A 20,907-nucleotide genomic window follows, 5' to 3' on the forward strand; every position below is an offset into this window, starting at 1 on the left:
GTCTGAGTTTACTCAGCAATATCAAACAGAGGATTAGGGGTCCAAATATGGCGGTTCGGTCAGTGCAGGGAGAGTTGCTCATGCAGAGCACACAACAAAAACAAAACCCTTGAAAATCTATACTCACCGGGATGGCTGTATCCCAGGAGCAGGAATATTTCACAGCTCATGGTGACTTGACATGTATAGCATACTGGACGTGTTGCCCAAGCTGTGACAGTTTGAAGAATGCTATTGAATGTTTACAGCTGTTTTCGGATATTGAAATGCTTTTAAAAGTGATATTTGTTCCATGTGCCTCCGTCAACCTGCAGATCAGACGATATTAAATGTGTTTCCTTAAGGGCTGAGGTTATCTACAGGAACCACAGTGCTCTGCAGGTTGGTGCCTTTACTGTGCACGTGTGTCACTACAGTGATGAATGGGCAATTTTATGCTGTGCTGTCTTTCCCCTTCACAAAGCCTGCCTCAGCACTTGCACTTAAACAGCCGTACAGGTGTCATTGCTGCGCAGAAGCTTGTTTGTTTGGGTGGGTCATGAAAAGCACAAAAGAGAATATGCAGATGCTTTTATTGTCCTTTGTCATCAAGACACTAAACATTTTTTATGCTCCATAAGGTTTGCTACCTTAAAGGAGTCTCAGATTAAAAGCTTTTTATCATGCAGTCGTTGGGAGGCGACGTGATTTATGACTGCTATTCGTCTTTACCATATGCATCTGCATGCTAACATTCATCTGCCTGAGCCATGCCTCATACTCAGGATGGTGTTTACTCGGAACAAACATACATCCCGGTCATTCATCTATCTGTGGGTGCAATTTCAGCGTTAATCAAGTGCTTAATCGTGCGTATTCGCAGGCGTGTGTTAGACTCCTCAACATCCCGGCCGCTGAATTACCTCAGCGGCGGAGGATTAACCCACTTTGGTTCGTGCCTGCCTGGCTGCATTCAGCACTCTCTGCTGGATTAGGTTTTCTCCATCTGATTGCCAGTGATGGAAAACAAAAGCGACAAGTAATAATCAGGTTATCCTCCAAATAACTAGTGTCAGACCTCTAATTACACTTCGGCGTGTAAGTCATCATTATGTCATCAGTCATCATTTGTGTTTTTTTCTACAGTCTGTCTGGTCAACAGTGATTCAAAGCACATCAGTATGCCATGTCCCAGTTTCTTTTGAGACTAGACAGCAAAGGTCTGTCAAACCTCAGATAAGGAGCTGATGTACCGTGTATGCAATTCTTCTTCTTTATATAAGTATGTATGTACATTTATGTAAAATTACCCTAAAAGGCCTATCTCCGCCTAGCCCAAAGTAAATTCAAAACTGTTCTGTTCAACCATTTTGGAGTATAGCCATGGTTTTGGGCACTTTTGAAAAGTTACAAGCTGAATTCTTTCCCAAAGCTGTTAGAGGCTCTCTAAGTGCTCCTGGGATTATTATATAGGAGTTTCAACACACGGAATTATTTATTTCGTTTTTCTCTGCTAGATTTTTATTAGCTGTAAAACGCAGTGTCATATGGTTCAAGTTCAAATTCAATAACACTATCACTGAAAATTGAAACTTAACATTTGTTTTTTCCTGAGGAAAAAGGTCATTTTATGACCTCAATAAGTGTTGTGGTGTGACAGTAACTGGGCAAAAAAAACTTCATGCATATCAAATAGTCAAAAACAAATGCTATGGTGGAAAAACAGCCTGATCAGAGAGTGAAATGCATAAAAAAAGGAAAGAAAACATCAATTTGCATCATTTTCAATGTTTAGGCCTTTAAAACTGATATAAACTTTATATTACTGAAATCACATTGAGCAAATAACAGTGCTAGCTTCTCCAACACTTACACAACACTTATTTGAGTAGGGTTTCAATATTTCAGTGTTCATGTCATTTGTAACAACAGTGGTGCTGCTTTTTAAGGCACAAATTGTCATGACTCTTGTTTTGTTTGTTCTTGTTTCTGGTTTTTGGCTTCTTGTATTTGATTTACATATTTGTATCATGTCTTGTGTTAGGTTTTGCTTTTTCCATGTCTTGTGTCTCGTTTTGCTTTCTCCATGTCTTGTGTCTCATGTTTTCTCCTTATCTTGCCTCCAGTAACTGCATTTGGGTCCACCTTCCCTTCCATAGTTTTCCCTTTTATACCCCCACCTGACACAAATGTTTTTGTGACCAAAACATCAATCTATCGTAATAAGTCAATCAGTGCAGAGGTGGAAAGTGTGCGCAGGAATTTAATCTTTTTCACTGGAATTACATTCACAAACTCAAACACTGGATTCTCCAAAACCCAGATAATACCCAAGGCACTACCGTGAATATAAACGTCAGTGGTGTATGAGTCAGCTGAACAACACTAAACAATCTTTTACAGGCACAGCTCTTGCTGCAAAGTAAGTTTGACCTGTTACATCCCAGCCTCCCACGTCTGCGTCTAGAGACAGTTTGCTGGTTGCGTGGTGTATCCATCTTCTGATTCTGTTCTGCAGACTGACCTGAGACTGGAGCATTTGAACCCTGTCACCCAACAGAGAGGTTTGGGGGGGAATTCTTGATCCTGTGAGAATTTCAACTTTGTTTGTGACGGCTGCAGCTCCGAGCCCTCTGCTGACATTTGCACTTAATAAAACAGTGATTTGGCTGAAGGGCCCTTCTAGTGGCAGATCCATTACAAGTCTACTGTGCTCCTCAAGCACCTGCTTTTGCCTTCATTATCTCAGCGGCAGTGGTTTACACACAATTGTAGCTTGAGTATTTTAGACACCCTCAAAAAAATATCGAGACAGTAAATGTGTCTGGGAGCTTGTGCGTGTGTTTAAGGGCAAGAGATCATCAGAGTGCTGGAGAGAGGAAGAAGGTGGTCTTGTTTAGGTGAATATACATTTTCCTTGGTTCATTACAGGCCAAATGGAAATACTGTGAACGAATAGCGATCGCTTAGACCAGGGGTCACCAACTTTTTTGAAACTGAGAGCTACTTCATGGGTACTGAGTCATACGAAGGGCTGCCAGTTTGATACACTCTTCTGAAATAACACATTTGCTCTGTTCCCCTTTAGTTATATATGATTATTAATGATTAATGATACTCATCTATGTGAAGACTCTGATCACGTTAATGATTTCTCACAATAATTATCATTATTATTATAATTAATGACTTAACAAGGTGGGAAACAGATGATTTCAATATTCAATTGTCATTTTTAGAACAGGTCTGAGGGCTACTCATGTGGTCCCCCTGGCTTAGACTGTGTCCGAGTGAAATTGTGATATGTTAACTAAATTGATTATAAATAATTAATAATAATATAATATATAATAAGTTTGGTATCTTGTTTAGAGAAGACAAAGAGCTGCAAGTGTGGTATGAGTTAACTGTGCTGTGTTGGAGCTCACTGAAGTTCTGAGAAATACCTAATGTGTCATACTAATCTATTCATTCTCGACACCCACGTCACTTAATAGCTAATAGCAAAATAAACTTTCTTTCAAAACTCTTGTGCTGTCTGCCTCAATGAAAAGTCTATTTTTTGTTTTCAATGGCGTGATAGTTCAGACACCGTTATAACTCTATCATAACTTTAAACTTTTGACATAACTTTAAACTCGACTGACTAATGAAATGTAAGTTGCCACATAAAGAAATTTAAAGTTTCAACATATGGTTTGCAGAATCATCCCTAAAAGAAATTGGCCAACATGAAAATTAAGTCAGGCTGAATGAATGGAAAAGCAATTCAACACCACTGACACCACTCTTCTCACTGGGGCAGCCTGTAAATACCAATTTACATATTCAGTCAAACAGGACAGGACAATATGTTTCCTCTACATAACAATGGGTTGCTAAGTCGGCAACTTCTTGAACTGATGACAAGGTGACAAGGTACGAGGGCTCCATCTGTACTCAGAGCAGCAGGTATATACATAAGCAAGTTGTATCACACTGGCTTCAATCCCTAATAAGCTCTATAGGCTTAAAGGGGAGCTGAAAGGCAGATGCCTGTACTCCCTGCCATGACACCCACACATAACATAATTGAACACGCATGCATCAGTCAACCTTACAACAAGCCACCATCTATGACCCAACAACCTGGGGCGTGAAGGCAGAATCCACTGCTCCACTTCATGCCTGATTGACCTTGTATAGGACAGGAATAGCAACTCAGTCAGGCAGCAATACGGCACCTTTCACCACCGTGGTGGTAGAAGAAGGAGGTTGTCATGCTAATGAGCCAGTCATGCTAATGAGCATGCTGCTAGTGGCAGACAACCCTGCTGCTCTTATTGTAAAGCTCTAAGGGGCCATCCACATGGAAACGCTTTTCTGTGTAAACGCACATTTTGCATCGTTTTGGAAAACACTGCCATTGCGTTCTTGTATTGACGGCGAATCCGCATACTTTGCATATCGATGATGCCATCGCCCCACCCCTCAACCTCTAGCCTTTGACCTCTTAACCCTGTGACGTCTCATAACAACAACAATGGCGGACAACACGCTTGTGTTCGTGCTGCAAAAGATATAGGGCCTTTCTTGCAACTTACTCGCCCAAACCTCAAGACCTCCGGACACCAACAAATCCAATTCAGCGTACTGTACTGTAGGAGGAGGGAGCTCCTACATCTACCCTGCACAGTAAACCACGTAGAAAGTTCAACCCAGGACCCCTTGGGACTGTGTACATTTATGCATTCCACAATGGAAGTCCCAATACTGATGTTCAGTGCCAGGGCAGGAAGTAGTGTCCCCTTTGTGCAACAAAGCGGAAAGTAAAGGCTTGTTCATACTCCAGTAACATCACATGTGTTTCTCTACGTAAAGCTACACAGGTGCGCTGCACACATGAGCTCGGGAAACACAAAGTCTAGAAATAATCAGCAAACAGTATATCAATAAGTTCCACATGGGACACAAGATCCAGTCACCTTGGTGAAAGTCCTGTGCTTGACCCAGTCAACCATTCCAAAAACTACTCCCACTGCTGACTTTGTGGCATTTTGGTCAGTTGCAATGGGAACAACACTAATTATGATATTGCAGGAATTAAACCATACAGTGATATCAGATACATTTTATTGCAAATAACATTTTAAGGCAAAGACCAAGACCTGCCAGAGAGAGAGAGAGAGAGAGAGAGAGAGAGAGAGAGAGAGAGAGAGAGAGAGAGAGAGAGAGAGAGAGAGTGTTAATGATGAAGCACAGTGTTTTGTCACTCTTAACCTGTGTACTACTGGCTAAACTTTGTGGGTAACTTGCTGCTGGGTTGTTGTGGGAAATGAATGTTTGGGAAAAGTACCAGCATTTTGCCACAGTGACAGAAAAGAGCATGCTGTTTGTGGTAATAGAGCCATAAAAAAAGTTTATGGGTGAACACCGATGGCAGCATAATGGACAGGCTGTGCTTGCTGCCACAGAGGAGAAATAAAAAACCTGTGTTTACGCAACATTACGATGGTCCAACCTGTGAAAAGCTAGTTACCAGGTGCGAGACATGCTGAAGCTTCAAGAGAGTGTAACCAGAGGTTTCCAAATTTTGCTTCAGAGACTTGGATCTGGAAAGGTATTCTACCTGCAAAGTGGCCACTTAAAAATCACTTTGAACAAACTGCTCAGTGTACCTGTAGCGTGACACTGTGTGCGTAAGTGGTTCATCGGATGTTATTAAAGGCAGAAGCTGTATGACTCTGTGTTTTGCCCTCAAAAGTTGAGAATATTTCAACTTCTTAAAACCACAAGAAAAATGGGAAATGCAATGCAAGAGTGGAGCACTGACAAAAACTGTGGCTTTGCAGGTCAACCCTGTTTGTATTTATGAAGTGGATCAGTTAACTGATCTCCTCACACCATGATGCCAGTGGGCACGCCTCAGTTTCAATGATTATCTTAACCTTATCTTAATATTAGAGTCCATGTTGTCCTGCCAATGAGAAAACCATCATCTTAAGTTTTTCCTCATTCCAGGCTCCCCCCCCTCCCCCCCTCCCCCCCGTCTTCTTCACATGTTGCAACATCGTGAAATGCAGTCGGATCACTGCAGAAGACTCTAAGCCAACCTGCTAATAGACATGTGAAATACTTGCACAGAGTCAATGTGCCATCTTCTGTTTAGGAAGGATCCTGCCATGAGCCCCACTGCTATAACAGATGTACTGCTGCGGCGAGCATCAGAGAGCCTGTGTGGTTCCGATTAGTATGCCAAGACATGCACAAGACAGTTTTACAATTTCTCTCCTCTATACCATAGGTTATGGGGGCAGGAAGTCATTCAGTTTAACTATTGAGATCCTGATAGAAGACCAGATGATTTTAGACATAGAACTGATTGAACAAGACAGTCAGTCAATCCCTTTCTCTCACAACACTACGGACAAACCATTTTCCATTACAGTCACAAACGGAGGAAGATGTTTTCTGGGCCAGCCACACTTCTGAAGAGAACCAGCCTATTCTGTTTTACACCCAAGGTCAAGCGTATACTGTAGGGCCCATTGGAGGACCAAACCTGTGTGAAATAGACATAAATTGACAGTGGTTGCAGAAAGTAACCACGCTTTATGTTAATCAAATGTAAGTGTCAGTTTTCTGAATCAATGTCAGCTATGACGTGGAGGGAAATATTGTGGTTTCCCACCTAAAAATATACACACTATATGTCTAGGGATATAAAGAAAGTGTTAATTTGTGAATGTTGTCGCAGTAACGGTTTATGAGGAAAAGCAGGGAACATTGACAGCAAGATAGCATACAGACAGACATGCAGCAGCCTCCCCCAGACACACTCTGACAAGCTTTTGTCTTAATCACTTTTGGTGCAATAAATTGCCTTTGACAGTGTGTGGAGAAATCAAACAATCATTCTAGAGATAAATTGCAGAAGGATAATTTTCATCTGTTCCAAAGTTACTCTGGCAACTTCTACATTATCCAGATAGCACATAATGTTCAACTGATTCAGAAACAATGTTAAACAAGGGTTATAAAGTGGAAGTGGAAACATTCCAACATCCACCTGAGGTCGCAGAAATTCCAGCCTTATCATCAGTGTTACAGAGTGGATTGTTGTTATGCTTTAAATGAACTGTATCCTTATTTAATTTGAATTGACCTTCATTTAAGTGGGAAAATCTCTTGAGATCGAATTCTCTATTTTAAGAGAAATGGGAGAGTAAGGATGTTACACAAACCAGTGCAGAACCAACAATCACTGCATGACAGAGAGCAGCAACATGTGGAAACAGTCATTTGACACATTAAAAGCATTCATTCAAAAAAAAAAACATAAAATTGAGAGTATACAGATGCACTAGTGCCTCTGTCAGACTGTTGTTAGACATGGAGAAAGGAGAGATTCTGGTTAAAAACTTGCAGATCATTTGGTCTTTGGCGAACGTTATCTTAACCAGCACACATAGAAACGCACGATTGACTTTGCATATTTCTCTTGGTTTGAACATTGTGGGAAATGTTGGAAAAATGAAAGTACACAACTAAACAATATACAAACCAGCGGTCTAGGTGTTGTAGTCACGTTAATGTGGAAATGTTACATTTTATAGCTTTAAGCACTAAGTGGGATATAGTGGAGGTTGTAGAATAGGCCATTTATCCTATTAAGGTGACGTGTGTCTGTGATTTAAGTGGCTTCTAGTCCTTTTCAACTAGACAGAAGTCTTCCAATAACTTCTTAACAAACCTTCAATGTCCCGAGAGTGCAGGCTGGTAGTTTGGCATTGATGGTAAGTGTATATGAGGAGATCTTTTGAGCCATAAACTGTTAGGACATCAAAATCAAAGCAAAGCAGGACCAGACAAGAATGATCCCACAGTTCCCCGCCAGCAACAGAATGTAATAACTAATCACTGTCTGCGGATAGAGTTCCAGTACAGAGATTAGGCTGTTAGGCGGCACCTCTGCATTTATCTGTCACAAATGTTTTTCAGGAAGTTTTATTTTGAAAGTCTGACTTCATTTATTATTGCCAAATGACTGCAGAGAGCCCAACACACTCATAACTGACACTAGAGGGGTCAGTATGGTGCAATAGAAGCTTAAGACGACACTGCAGGAATTGACAAGTTGGGTGTAAGAATATGTTGAGATTAATATTTGAACATACTTCTGACCTTTAGTGATGATGTCTGTAAAATTGCACTTTGTCCTCCTCTTGTTCTTCACATTGACAGGTCTAATGGGTGGTGGACTAGGCACATGTGCTTCTGTGCAGACAGGTGTTTAAGGGCATTTGTCCATCCATTCATAGATAATTGTGGAAGTGGAAATGAGGTTCTTTCACATGGACCCATTTCCACCATGACTGAGAGTTATCAAACCGACTCAGCCATTTGTACAGCTTTATCAGTAGATTGAAATGATTTTTGCCTTTGTGCTTATGATTTTATTACGCATCTGATCTCTCATTTCCATTTCTCTATCAGTCTCTATCAGTTAACGTTTTCCCAAAGCTGCAGAGCTGACCGGACCAGAGCGCTGGAGCTCATCAAGGAAAGACAGAAATGACGCCTGTGGCTGAACTGATTTAAAGTCTTAGCGACGTGTCGTGACTAGGAGTGTGTCTGTGTGAGCGAGTGCATTTCTGCGAGCTACTGTATTGTAAGACTATGATAAGTTAGGCACTGATTTATTGTGGGACAGTGGTACTACAGTTCCGATGTGGACTGTACAAGAGACGATTCCTGACCTTGGTGCTGCCTCTCGCAGCAAATGATCTTAAATGTCGCTGGTGTAAAGGACAGAAAGGAAGACCCTCAATCTTCTTGTCATTTCTGAAACCAATAACAGCTGCAGTGCACTCAGAGCTCACACTGAGAGAAGCATGTGATTCTCACTCACATGGTGGGGTTCGCTCGTCACATAATTCTAAAATGATCACCCGTCAAAGTAGAGCAGAGTAGCTCGACACTTCATCATGTGGATCGAGTCTGTGATTTGTTAATTGTCAACGGAGGGGATGGCCCAGTTGGAGCACTCACCTGCCCCTACACCACCAACACACACACAGACACATCTGTACACCACCCAAAGAACATATTTCTCTCCCTCGCACAGCTGTCTTTTTGATACTCTGAATTAAAGTAATGAGAAAGAAACATATCTTAATTTCACACAGTGGAATGAGTTTTTCCGGATGGGGTTTTCTCAAGTTTCTAATCTCAAGTGCACTGAAAAAAACAGAGCTGTTTTAAGTTACATGACCCACGTGACCCCTTGGTCACCATTGTGATTCCTTGCAGGACGTAGAATGAACAAAAACTAGAACATTACACGCCAATGTACCCAGTTAAAGTTAGTTAATGTCAGAAAAACAAAATCCACTTCTAACTCACAAACCTCAGTCAGATAAAGGATCAATGAATCAGGCAGACCAGACTAATATATTAAACTGAACAACCCCTCTGCCTCAGATCAAACTTCTTAAGCTTTAACCTTTCAGGATTACTTACTATTTTAAGACTTATCAAAGTGTGACTAATATGAGCAGTATGTTCTTTTTCACTTATATTCACTAAAGCTGAAATGGACAATGCTGCATTTTTTTTTCATAATGGCCACACAATGGACTCACCTATGTTGAATTTAAGGGATGTACCAGAGTGCCTTCCCCTCAAGATCAATGTCAGGAAATGTAACATATCTGTGCCTCTCTGCATGACTGATATTTGTGTAATCAAACAATATACCCGAATATGAGGCTGAGGTCATTCAGGATACCATCATATGAGATATGCTTCAAAGGGGACCGTCTGTCCGACCTGGTCCATGTATCTGTGTATCATTCATCCTTCATTTGATATTCAATTGAGAATCAAAAATCGGAAAATTAAAAAATGATTCACGCTTCATCCTTTGGATTTCATGCTCAGATCAAAAATAGGGAATGGAAAAAACAGGCCAGGGGATAAATTTGATTAATTGACTCACACAGTGGGTCTGGCTCAAAAACTGCTCTGTTTACGGTGGTTTATGAGCTGTAGCTTGGCGGATAAACACACTGATCTTTTAGGCTGCCACAGCTGCAGTGTCTCCATTAGGGAGAGCGGCAAATAATGACATAACAATGATCTGATTTTGGATTCTTTGTTGCCTATCAAATGGACGACTGATACATGGACAGAGACATATTTTCAGGTTCACGATTTTATTTTGGATTGCTTCTAGAATGGGTTCACATGACTTACAAATGAGCTTTCTCATACAGCAGCACTGTATTCTGAAACATACTGTTTTTCTCTTTAAGGCCGCCTTCCTGATTACCCAGTCTGCTGAGACTGGTCAGCTTACACATGCCTGAGCCAGGCTTATTCAAACGTGAATATGGGTATAAATCATGCGATTGAGTGACATGGTGATGCAGTGTGATGTCAAGGAGTTGCGGGGTTAAAGGCAGGACTTCTGATGAGTGTGGGAGAGAGGAGCTTCTGTTGGTGCTTACTTTGGGCATTTTATCTTTCAAAACCTTCCGTATATAAAACAACCCCTGTGCTGCCAGGCACTGAAAGAAAGGGGAAAAAGATGAAAAAGCATAGCACGTCTATTTGTGTGCCATTTTAATACAGAGACAACAAGTAGGACGATAGGAGAATGGAAAGGCGTCACAAGGAAGTACAAAGGCGGGGGAGAGCGCAGCACCTTCATAAATACTGTAAACATGTAACAACATGATGTCGGTGGTTACATTTAACATCCATGTCTTTCCGGACAGTAATGATTCCACGGCCCTCGGTACAGACACCATGTAGTCATCAACATCGTGATCATTAGCACAGCGGTCAGGAGCCCCAGTAGAATTCCTGGTGGAATGGCGAGCTGATTGGTCTGGAGTGTCAGGCCAGTGTTAAAATTGATGGTTGATGGTGACTGATGGTGTACTCTCTGTCATCACATGCGATTGGTCACACGCACACACACATCAACGGAGCGACCTGTCTGTCAGTGTGTGGAAAACCAGCAGCTGAGGAGAAAGGAAAGAAGAGAAAGAGAAAAGGCATGACTGAGAGGGAGCGTATCAAAAGGAGAAAAGCCTGTGTGGAAAGTGCTACTAAATGCTGTAGAATTACAGATATCCTTACAAGTAGAGGACATGGTTGGTCTTTAAAGGGGGGAAATTACATAGGAGCATAACATCTACAACCATCTTCTATATTATAAAAATGTTATGCTTGGGCTGAATTGTGTTAAAAGCATTAAAGAAATTAAAATTATGAATTATTCTTGAACCTGTTCTCCATTGCAATTTGTCACAGCTTTGCTTTTATTGATGCACAAACTTTGCTGCCACAGCCGCATGTAAAGGCCGCGCAGTCCCAATTCATTCATACGTGACGTCAAATATTTCACTGAGTCGCTGCAGTGGAAAACCTGCTTCAGAAGATGAAATAAGACGCACAAAGCTGGAAATTACATGTCGTTCACCCAAGCTATTTAAAATGATTTTGAGTCGGGCCACAAAGCAGCTGAGGAACTCCATTTTTGAAGCTCGGGGAACTGATTTACATGTGTCATCATGTGAGAGCTGCTGCAGTAGTGGTTGAAGCAGGTGGATTGTCGCTGCAGGAAAAGCCTGCTCATGCAGTCAGAAGCTGCTGACATACTGTAAAGGAAAAGAGGATTACGCAGACATGGCTCAGATGTGCACTGACGTAGAACATCACAGTTTGTAGTTGTGAAGTGCAGAGTCATGGTCACTATCCCCCGACTTCCAAAAGTTGTTTTTCTTTTGCTTAAATATGGTTTTTAGTTCTTATAAGCCCACTTACTGTGGCATACATAAGCATTCATTTCCCAACTGTGATATTATAAACTGCAGCAAGTTGACTGAAAGGATTCTTATCATGAAGTTGATTTGTTTCTTTTTCTTCATGAAAAAATATCATCAAATCTACTGAAAATCTGTAGTGGGAGCACATACTGAATTCCAAGTTGGTCTACAAAACACCTCACGACACAGTTATTACCATTACTATGATAAACCATCTTCTTTCCAACACAGGGACAATAAATTACCAGCATTCTTAGCTCAAGCACAGACGTGTTTGAAATTTAAACCCACTTTACTTGGTGTTTTGCCAATAAAAGGCGCAACAAGCCTACTGGAGCCAAGAAGGATGATCGCAGCATTGAGGCTGAAACAACTGTAAAGCCGGGTGCCATCAAACCAAAACATGAGCTGAAAGACACTTTCCATAGAGCTAAGGGGGACTGGGGAGTCGGGTGATAATGTGGGACTGGTTATGTTATTAAGCTGTTCGACCCAAACAGCAGAGTAATGCAGGGCAAGAAAGAAAATCTAGTCATGAAATGGACAAATCTGCAGTAAACTAGCATAAACATGAAGAAGCACCACCACGTCTGAAAGCATCCCCTTAACCTTTCAGACGTTCCTGCAGTCTAATAGCCTATGCTTGCTTTGTAATCGACCTTACAGTCATCCATACTTCCAGTGGAGCCACGCTACAGCGGAGACGGAACAGAACATATTTTCTTATTGTTCTGTTTGAGGATCACATTTGCAGGATAATCTGGGCATTAACCGAGCAAGGTGACCTTGGTCTAGTCTACATCATTCTCCAAATTTAATTTCCCTGCCTCATTGAAGAGGGGAAAGTAAATATGACAGACCTTTTCATTCAAACCATTGCCAATAAGGGGAAAAGCCATTCTGCCCATCGTGAGCTATTTCTGAAACTCTGCAGGGCGATCACAGTTATAAGCCTTTGAGAGCAGTAAACTTATTCGAAGACAGCTCTCTGAGAGCACATCAATAATTAGAGCGAGAGCACTGTGAGTGCTAATGGACTGGCAATGAGGCAGATTTTCAGTTTGTGACCAGTGACTTTATGATATATGGATGAAGCTTTCGGATATGAGAAGTGAAATTGATATGGCGAGATTTTTTTTCCTAGAAAGTTGTGCTCAGAGATGGAAGCTTGACTGCTGGGATAATCCTGCTGTTATCCAGGCTATAAGCTATATAGATGTATGGAATCTGACACACTGTTATCCTTTCACCGCTTTCACTGATTGACCAGCGACTGGAAAAATGTTGGATAGCAAAAATCTGGAGGGGCATTTTTTAGCAATATTTCAAGGTAAAACAAAATAATTGGTAACTCATTAGCAAAAATTAGCATTCAACCGCCTCCTAGCTAGCAATTACAATTTGATTACATCTAGTATGTCTCATTTCCAGGCTTAAAGAAATGTGTCCAAGAGGTTTGTTGATATTTTGGAATGAATGTGTGTCTTTCTCATCCGCTCAGAAATAGTTAAATGATAACATAAGCTTATAACGGAAACAAATGTGTTATCATATTGTTGTTGTTTTATCTTGAAATTCAGCCTGATGTCCCTCCAGATTTTCACTATTCACTGTCATTTCAGATTAACTGCAAAGCAGTGAAATGATAAGGATTTGGTGGGTTTCCTGCATTTATAGGACTTGCAACCAACAGCACTACAACACCGGAGCTTCCCATCCTGCAGGTGATGTCAGAGGAAAATGGCCTCCAACAGGAAACAACTCTTAGATTTATTACCTCAGTAAACTTTATCATAATGAGTTTATCATCTCAGTCTCTAAATTCAAGTTGTCAATACAGCAGGATGTTCGTTTTGTAAATAATGGTTCCACTTAAAGTAAAATAGATGATGAAGCAGGTGATGCTTTAGGTGTGGCTACCTTGTGATTGAAAAGTAGCCACTACAGTGTGTCGTCTGATTCTCAGTCAGATCAGGATATCATTCCAGCTCCTCGCCCTCATCCAAATATGGTCTCTTCTGGTGACAGAAAAACAAAACAAAATGGCGACAGCTGTAAGGCCACAAATGGAAGTCAACAGTGCCGGGTTTTAAAATTGTTTGCGACACGTGTAAATCTGACTTATCATCCTTGCTTTCATTTGAACATAGAAAATAAGATGCACTTAAATGCTGCTAGATTTAAGTGCTGCCAATAATGCCCGTGCACAAACACATTAATTGTAATTCCATGCTGATTCAGAGTCAGAGAAATGCATGTAGGTCAGCGCGTGGGGTTGCTGGCCTAATGGAGGAGAAAAATACCGCTCATCTCTTGAAAAAGTTTCAAATGACAGGTTGCCAGCACACCATCTGTACAGCTGCTGATTGCAGCAACCTACAAAACAGAAGGTTAATGTGGAACTGGGCCACAAATTTCCATCCAGGTCCACAAATAGACTGGCTAATGTTCAGTTAAGGGAGTCTGTCACATCTTTATCCCAGCAGATGATGTACTTGTGTGCAAACAGACTTTCATGCAGAGACTGTGATGAGGGATTTTATCAGTTTCAAAGTCTATTCAAGCAGCAATGATCAGATCATAAACTGTACGTTGTAAAAACATCTTGAGTTAAAGGTCCTTAATTGTACCAGATGAGCCTTATTTGCCTGCTGGACCACCATCTGACTAGGAGCTCTCACAGTAATTACACTGGATTAGCCTTTGTCTACATGCTTAATCCCTGCCACATGTGATGTGCCCAAAATTACAATTATTTTGTTCAATAGTCTGTTAAAAATGTTTACTCTGTAACTGGTTTTGTGCAACAGTACTTCTGAACTGCACAGAATTGAAAGTATATACTCAGAAATTACAGAAAAACTATATTCGTGACATCCATCTTTCTGTGAAAATTAGGAAACCCTTGGTGGAGTCACCACAAGATTTCAACTTGTTAAAAGTTGAAAACTTACTCAGTTTCAACTCGTAAAAAAGCTAATAAAACTCACTGACCCCTTCCTGCTCAGCAGCAAAAAGGCAGCGAGATACTGAACACTATCATGCATAGGACCTAGTCATCATACATTGCTCAGCACTCTTTGTGGTCAACAACAAAACAAAATAATGTAACTTTTACCTAAAAATAACAGCTCAAAATCATGTTGATGGTTCAGTGTCTTGTAACAGGATGAGTGATGTCTCTGTCTCAGCCTTCCCATCTGTCAGGTGGGGGTTTAAAGGGGAAAACTATGGAAGGGAAAGGTGGACCCAAACGCAGTACACGTGGGAGGCAAAGATAAAGAGGAACAAAAAGCGAGCTTTAATATAGCAAAAGCCGAATGCAAAAAACCAAGGCAGACAAAATGGGACAAAAAGCAAAGTAACAACTGAAACAACCAGGCAAAGTAGCAACTTAACGGCAAGACAAAGTACAAAGAAAAAAAATCAAAGTTCAACTCAAACATGGAAAAAATGCAAAATAAATCCAAAACCTACCAAACAGAACAGGAGCATGAACAGGAGCATGAACAGGAGCATGAACAGGAGCATGAACAGGAGCAAACAGAAAATGGAAAACAATGACCAGACAAGGAGTGAGGGGAACACAGACTAAATACACAGACACTAATGACATGACGAGGAACAGGTGAGGAGAGAGGAGGAAGGAAGCCAGGTGTGATGATGAGGGGGAGGAGCACAGAGGAACAGACCAGGAGGGAACAAGACAACAGATAGAGGGAGCCAGAGGGGAGAACATAGGAGAAACTTAAAGGACACATGAGGGCATGGAAAAATCAAGACATGAGACACAAGACATGGAAAAACAAAACACAACACAAGACATGATACAATAACGTAAATCAAATACAAGAAACCAGATACAAAGACAAACACAAACAGGAGTCATGACACCATCACTTGTTGCTGCACTATGTAACCTCAGGGACAGTCTAGGATCAGAGTGTTACATACATGTTTACTTCAACATGCAAGTTTTCAACACATACCATTGTTATGACGTAATAAGTTCTGTTTGCAGTTACCACCTACATAACGATTGACAAACTGTTACCTTGGATTTGTATTCACGGCAGTGGTGTTACACTCAAACTTCGGGGACGGGGTTTATATTATCGTACAGATGCTGCAGCATCTCAATCACAACAAACAGAAGACATTCATGTGAAATGGAGACTACAGATTACAAACGATAGCAACTGGAATCATCAGCCATTTTATCTAACCATACATTTAAGCACACCAGCAAATTGTTACTGTGAAAAAAATACAAATCCAAATTTCTGTGTTTGTTAGTGTGTTGGTTGGTTTGTCAGCAGGATTAAAACACATTAAGGGACAGATCCAGGAAATATTTCTCACTCTCTTTACCATTTTGAGATTATGAGACAGATTATGGCGTTTTTAACATTTTCCTCAATTTCTCTAACCCTAACTCATATAGATCTTGAAAAAGTCACTTAGTTAGGTGGCTGTCATCTATGACTGAGTACATAGGGGGCTTTGGGAGCATTGGGCTCAACTGAGTGCCATTCTATTTTTAAGTGTGAATCTTCTCATTTTGAAACTGAATGTGAAGCCATTATTCCTCTGAAAAAAGCCATTTCCTGCAACAATAAAAAGGGTTTGACGAGCTAATGCCCTGGACTTGGAAATGGTGACTGGCAGCTCAACACCTGGTATCACCAAAGACAAAATGATGATATGGAAATGTGCCTGGAAAGGAGGGGATAGATGTGGGTATTAGCCAAGTTATAAAGAGAATGGAGGCAGGATTTGGGTTTTTTTGTTTTTGTTTTTTTTGTTTTTTTCTCAGATGGTAGAGGAATGTTGCAGTTTAGGGGAATGGAGTAACAAAAGAAAGTAAAACAGACCTTCCCATCTGGGCGTGATCAACAGAGCAGCAACATAACAGTAATATACAACCTAAGCCATGTGTTACCTAAGATAAAAACAGGCACTTGAAGTCACACAACTTTGGAAAACAAACTTTTTTGACACAAACAGTTCTAGTACAGCAGCCTGCTTTTCCTTCAGCAGGCTCTCAGGCAAAGCTTATACATAAATTTTGACACAACAGGGCAATGTTTTCCAAATATATACCACCCAAACTTCAAATTCAAGTTTTATTGCACAAACATCAGATAGCAGACCTAGTATGACCTGATAGAATAAAAAAAAAATAAAAATACTATTTCCTTGGGGAGTCTAGTCAGCATGACAACTATTAGAGCCATAAAGTCATAATTTCATTGCACTTTATGGCAATTTGATACCATGATATTGAGCTTTAAATCATACATACTTAATATAGGCCTTTCATATTCTATCTTGTATTATATATCTGCTGCAACAGATCTTTCTGATTAATTTCTCTCTCTGTACAGCCTTCTTATAACCAGCAGGCTACTCCATCCTCTGCGCCTATAGAGGTTACCTAACAGGCATAATTATTGACCTTCTTCAAAAGAAGCCTTTGAAGTATAAATATGATTGGTTGTGATAACATACAATTTTCATGTTTTCATGTTTTTATGTTGCATCATAGGAACATTGAAGTGCTTAAGAAAATAATACATACAGTGTCCTCCAGTTCATATAATAGAGGTACATCAAAGGAAACTAGACCATATCTTTGCTTTTAAAGACATCATGATACTTGAAGACATTTTGCCAATGCCACGTTGACAGAAAAGTAGAGTCCAAAGCCACACTAGGCAGACTGCTTTGACTGTAATGTAACAAGTCCTCCATCGTGAATGACAAAATAGGTGGTCTGTCAATGCCCTTACACTTGACTTCCTCCTTTGCTCCAATCATAATCTATTTGGCCATTAGAATGCCAAAGTAATTATGACTTGTCACTTGAGCAGAAACATTTGCCATTTTAGGCCAGTGGCAGAAAAAACAGTGTAGTTCTTCTTCTGAGGGAGACGCTAAATTCTAAGCATACTCACAGTGACAATGTTAATATGCTAGAAGGTATGTTGTAAAGCATGTTTGACATCGTAGCTTAGCTTGTTAGCATTCCAACACTTTAAGAGTTTATAAAAACAGATACAACCCTTTCTCAAAATGAATCAAACCAACTACAGTTGGATTGATCTTCCAACACATACTTATCCCTAAATACATGCAATATCACCATTCCCAAAAAGACAAGACCATCGCAGCCACCTATGTAACCAAGTTGTAGGGTCTTAGTTTGGTAAGGCTTAGGCATTGAAAATACTCGGTTAGGTTTAAGAAAATACTGTGATGTGATTTAAAATAACTACACCATGTAACAAACCTCAGCTACAGTCTTAGCTGCATCACATATGTTACGTTATGTGCGTGATATAACTTAACGATGTTAGCAAGTTAAAAAAAACTTACCATTGACCATTCTTTCTCACTCTTTGTACCACTTTTCCCCATTTCCTCCTTTGCTGCTGTAATAAATGCTACAGCCACTACATGTCACTGCCCATAAGCCGCTTTCATTTTGAAACTATATCATGGCTTTTCTGATGACATGATGGAATTTCCTTTGAGTGCACACACAAAAAACATGCTCTTGAAAGTCTCAAAGTCTGATTAATTCATCTTTAGAACATTAACATGTGCACCAAATCCCAGGGCAATCCATTTATTAGCCAATATATATCATTTAAAGACAGAAATGTGAACTTCTTGGTTGAGAAAAGTCAGGGATTCAATTCAGTAGGATTCATCCTGCAGGGACAATAAATATACAGTATGTACAGTACAGAATATATCTACCTCTCCTGTTTTTGTTGACATTTGAGTCCAAATGGGAACAAATCAACAGGCACAGTAACGTTTCCATCCAGAGAGCCACATCAGTAGCTTGGCTGAAAAGACACACAAACATTATCATTGCTACAAATTTATTTAATAGAGTCTAATGCAGTTAAGCCTATTACTGTAATGTAAGGACTCAAACATCAACCCAAACTGAATGTCATTAAAATCAAATTGATGTTCCCATTAATAATATTTGACTGATAATCTTTGCTTCTTTAGGATTCTCAACAAAGTTTAGTGTTTAATTATAAGGATAATTTCTGCTCTTATTGCTGGTAATCCTGCTTTTCCTCTTTCCCTATGCTGCGCTACAGTGCATGTCCACAAATAGCCCCACCAACACTGCAGGGTATTACTAAAACGCAATTTCTTCAGAGGAACAACGGGGGTATCTTGGAAAATGGATCTAGCCCCAAGTTTTCAATCAATTCGCTGTGGGGGCTCTTTCCAAGGCAGAAACTACATCACCAAGATTGCCTTCCTGCTCTTTCTGATTGTGTCTCATGTGAGCAAATGGTCCTCTTTACCTGCAGGGATTTATTCAAACCTACAAGAAAGGGAATATTCTCCTCTGCTTTACCACATGAGATACGACAGTCAGACCATCTTCAACTACTGTATCAATAGAGAGCAATCGCAGATGATGGAACAGTGGGATGTTGAAGTGAGACTTCACATCAGGGGCTGGGAAATAGATAACAGATATTCCCAAGAGCAATGTGATGTAATGTAAGTCTACAGTCTTCTTTATTAACAACAATAATACAAGGTTACCCACTTTGACAGCTGTGTGTGACACCTCTAAGGTTATCCAAAAACACTAACCAATGGCTGCACGTTGACCTCAGTTGTTTCCTTGCCTTTAAAGTATATTTAACTCAATTGCCTTGGATATATGACCACTAAATTTAATTACTTTAAAGCAATATTACATGAAAGCAACACCACAAAATTCAAATTGGAGTAAATAACATTATTAAATTGTTAATTGTTTTTCCTAAATAGTGCTGCAGTACTTGGCAACATGGGAAAATGTTGCACTTTTGAGCATTAACGCATTTAAACCTATTCTAGTAGTAACCCAAACTAAACTTATGAACCTGAACATGAACATAATATGTCTCCTTTAAATTACCTGACTTTATGCCTCTCCATGTTTTGGCTAGCATATTCCATTATCCTGTGATTTTTTTTAAAAAACAAAAGTGCTTTACATAGCTTTTAGGAAATTGTTCACATACATTTAACGGTTATAGGGAGTTTTCATTCGAAGCAGATATCATTTTTACAAAACTGTCAGTGTAGCACTGTTACAAATACGAATGACCATTGCCAACACGAGTCTCTTCATTAACCTGGCATTAAAGAGGTGAACAGAAAAAGGACACGTCCTGCTACTTCAAATGTAATCCTAATATTGATTTGTATGTCACATTACTCATCCGTGATAGGCCATATCCAATTACCAGAATCAGAAGTACTTTATTGATCTATGTGGGGGGAAATGCGCACTTACAGATACCTCTTCTGGAATAGAAAATATCACAATGTGGATATAAATACAGGACAATAATATAACAAGAGTAAGTAAGAATACAATACATGAAGTACCAAATATGACAGGACTGGAACATAAAAATCACCAAAATATAAAAAGATAACTGTAAACATTATGTACTATTAAACTATAATATGTGACACATTTCAAATATATTCAGTAGCACTTATTAAGGGTGTGAGCTAGTTATTATGAGGAAAAATCATAAAAGAGAGAAGCATGTCGGGTTTGTGGCAACAAACTTTTACAGTGCTTACATATTTTTTTTGTCCCTTACTGCATTAATTCATACTCAGTCTGAAGTTATCTGGTTCAGCAGCTTTTGCGCCACACCTCATGTTCCTCCAACATGAGGAAGTTGTCTCGGGTTGAGGGGTGTGATGTGGCTGCATGTGGTTGCTCCACCTCAAAGCGAGCAAAGAAGATGTTCAGTTCCTCCGCCAGCGAGGCGTCTCCATCAGCCACTGCCAGGTTGTTGGATTTGTACCAGGTGGTATGCTGCACCCGCTGCCACACCTGCCTTGTGTTGTTGCTGCTGAGATGTTCTTCTGCACTCCTCTGGTATGCTGTCTTGGTCTCTCTGATGCCGCTCCTCAGGCTTGCTCTGGCAGCATGGTACTGTGACCCATCACCACACCTGAAGGCCTTGTTTCTTTGTTTCCTTCAGCAGGGTCCTGAGGGTCCAAAGATGCCCCAGTTTGTTCTTTCAAATCAGTCCTGGAGCTGATGAGAGGTGTCCACAGG

At 40.3% G+C, this 20,907-nt stretch overlaps 1 long non-coding RNA gene across 2 annotated transcripts; it reads right to left on the reverse strand.

The window, feature by feature from the left end:
- Positions 1–10,158: 10,158 nt before the first annotated feature.
- On the reverse strand, positions 10,159–15,323 carry LOC119021368. 2 transcript variants are annotated; one of them, XR_005075542.1, is made up of 3 exons: positions 15,273–15,323; positions 13,716–13,813; positions 10,159–10,988 (listed from the first exon to the last, which is right to left on the reverse strand). It is a non-coding gene; the product is annotated as an uncharacterized LOC119021368 (long non-coding RNA). The 2 variants fall into 2 exon arrangements; XR_005075543.1 differs by lacking the exon at positions 15,273–15,323 and adding an exon at positions 14,914–14,974.
- Between the last annotated feature and the right edge of the window lie 5,584 nt (positions 15,324–20,907).

This window comes from Acanthopagrus latus, chromosome 6 (assembly GCF_904848185.1).
Source record: "Acanthopagrus latus isolate v.2019 chromosome 6, fAcaLat1.1, whole genome shotgun sequence".
NCBI classification, from domain to species: domain Eukaryota; kingdom Metazoa; phylum Chordata; class Actinopteri; order Spariformes; family Sparidae; genus Acanthopagrus; species Acanthopagrus latus.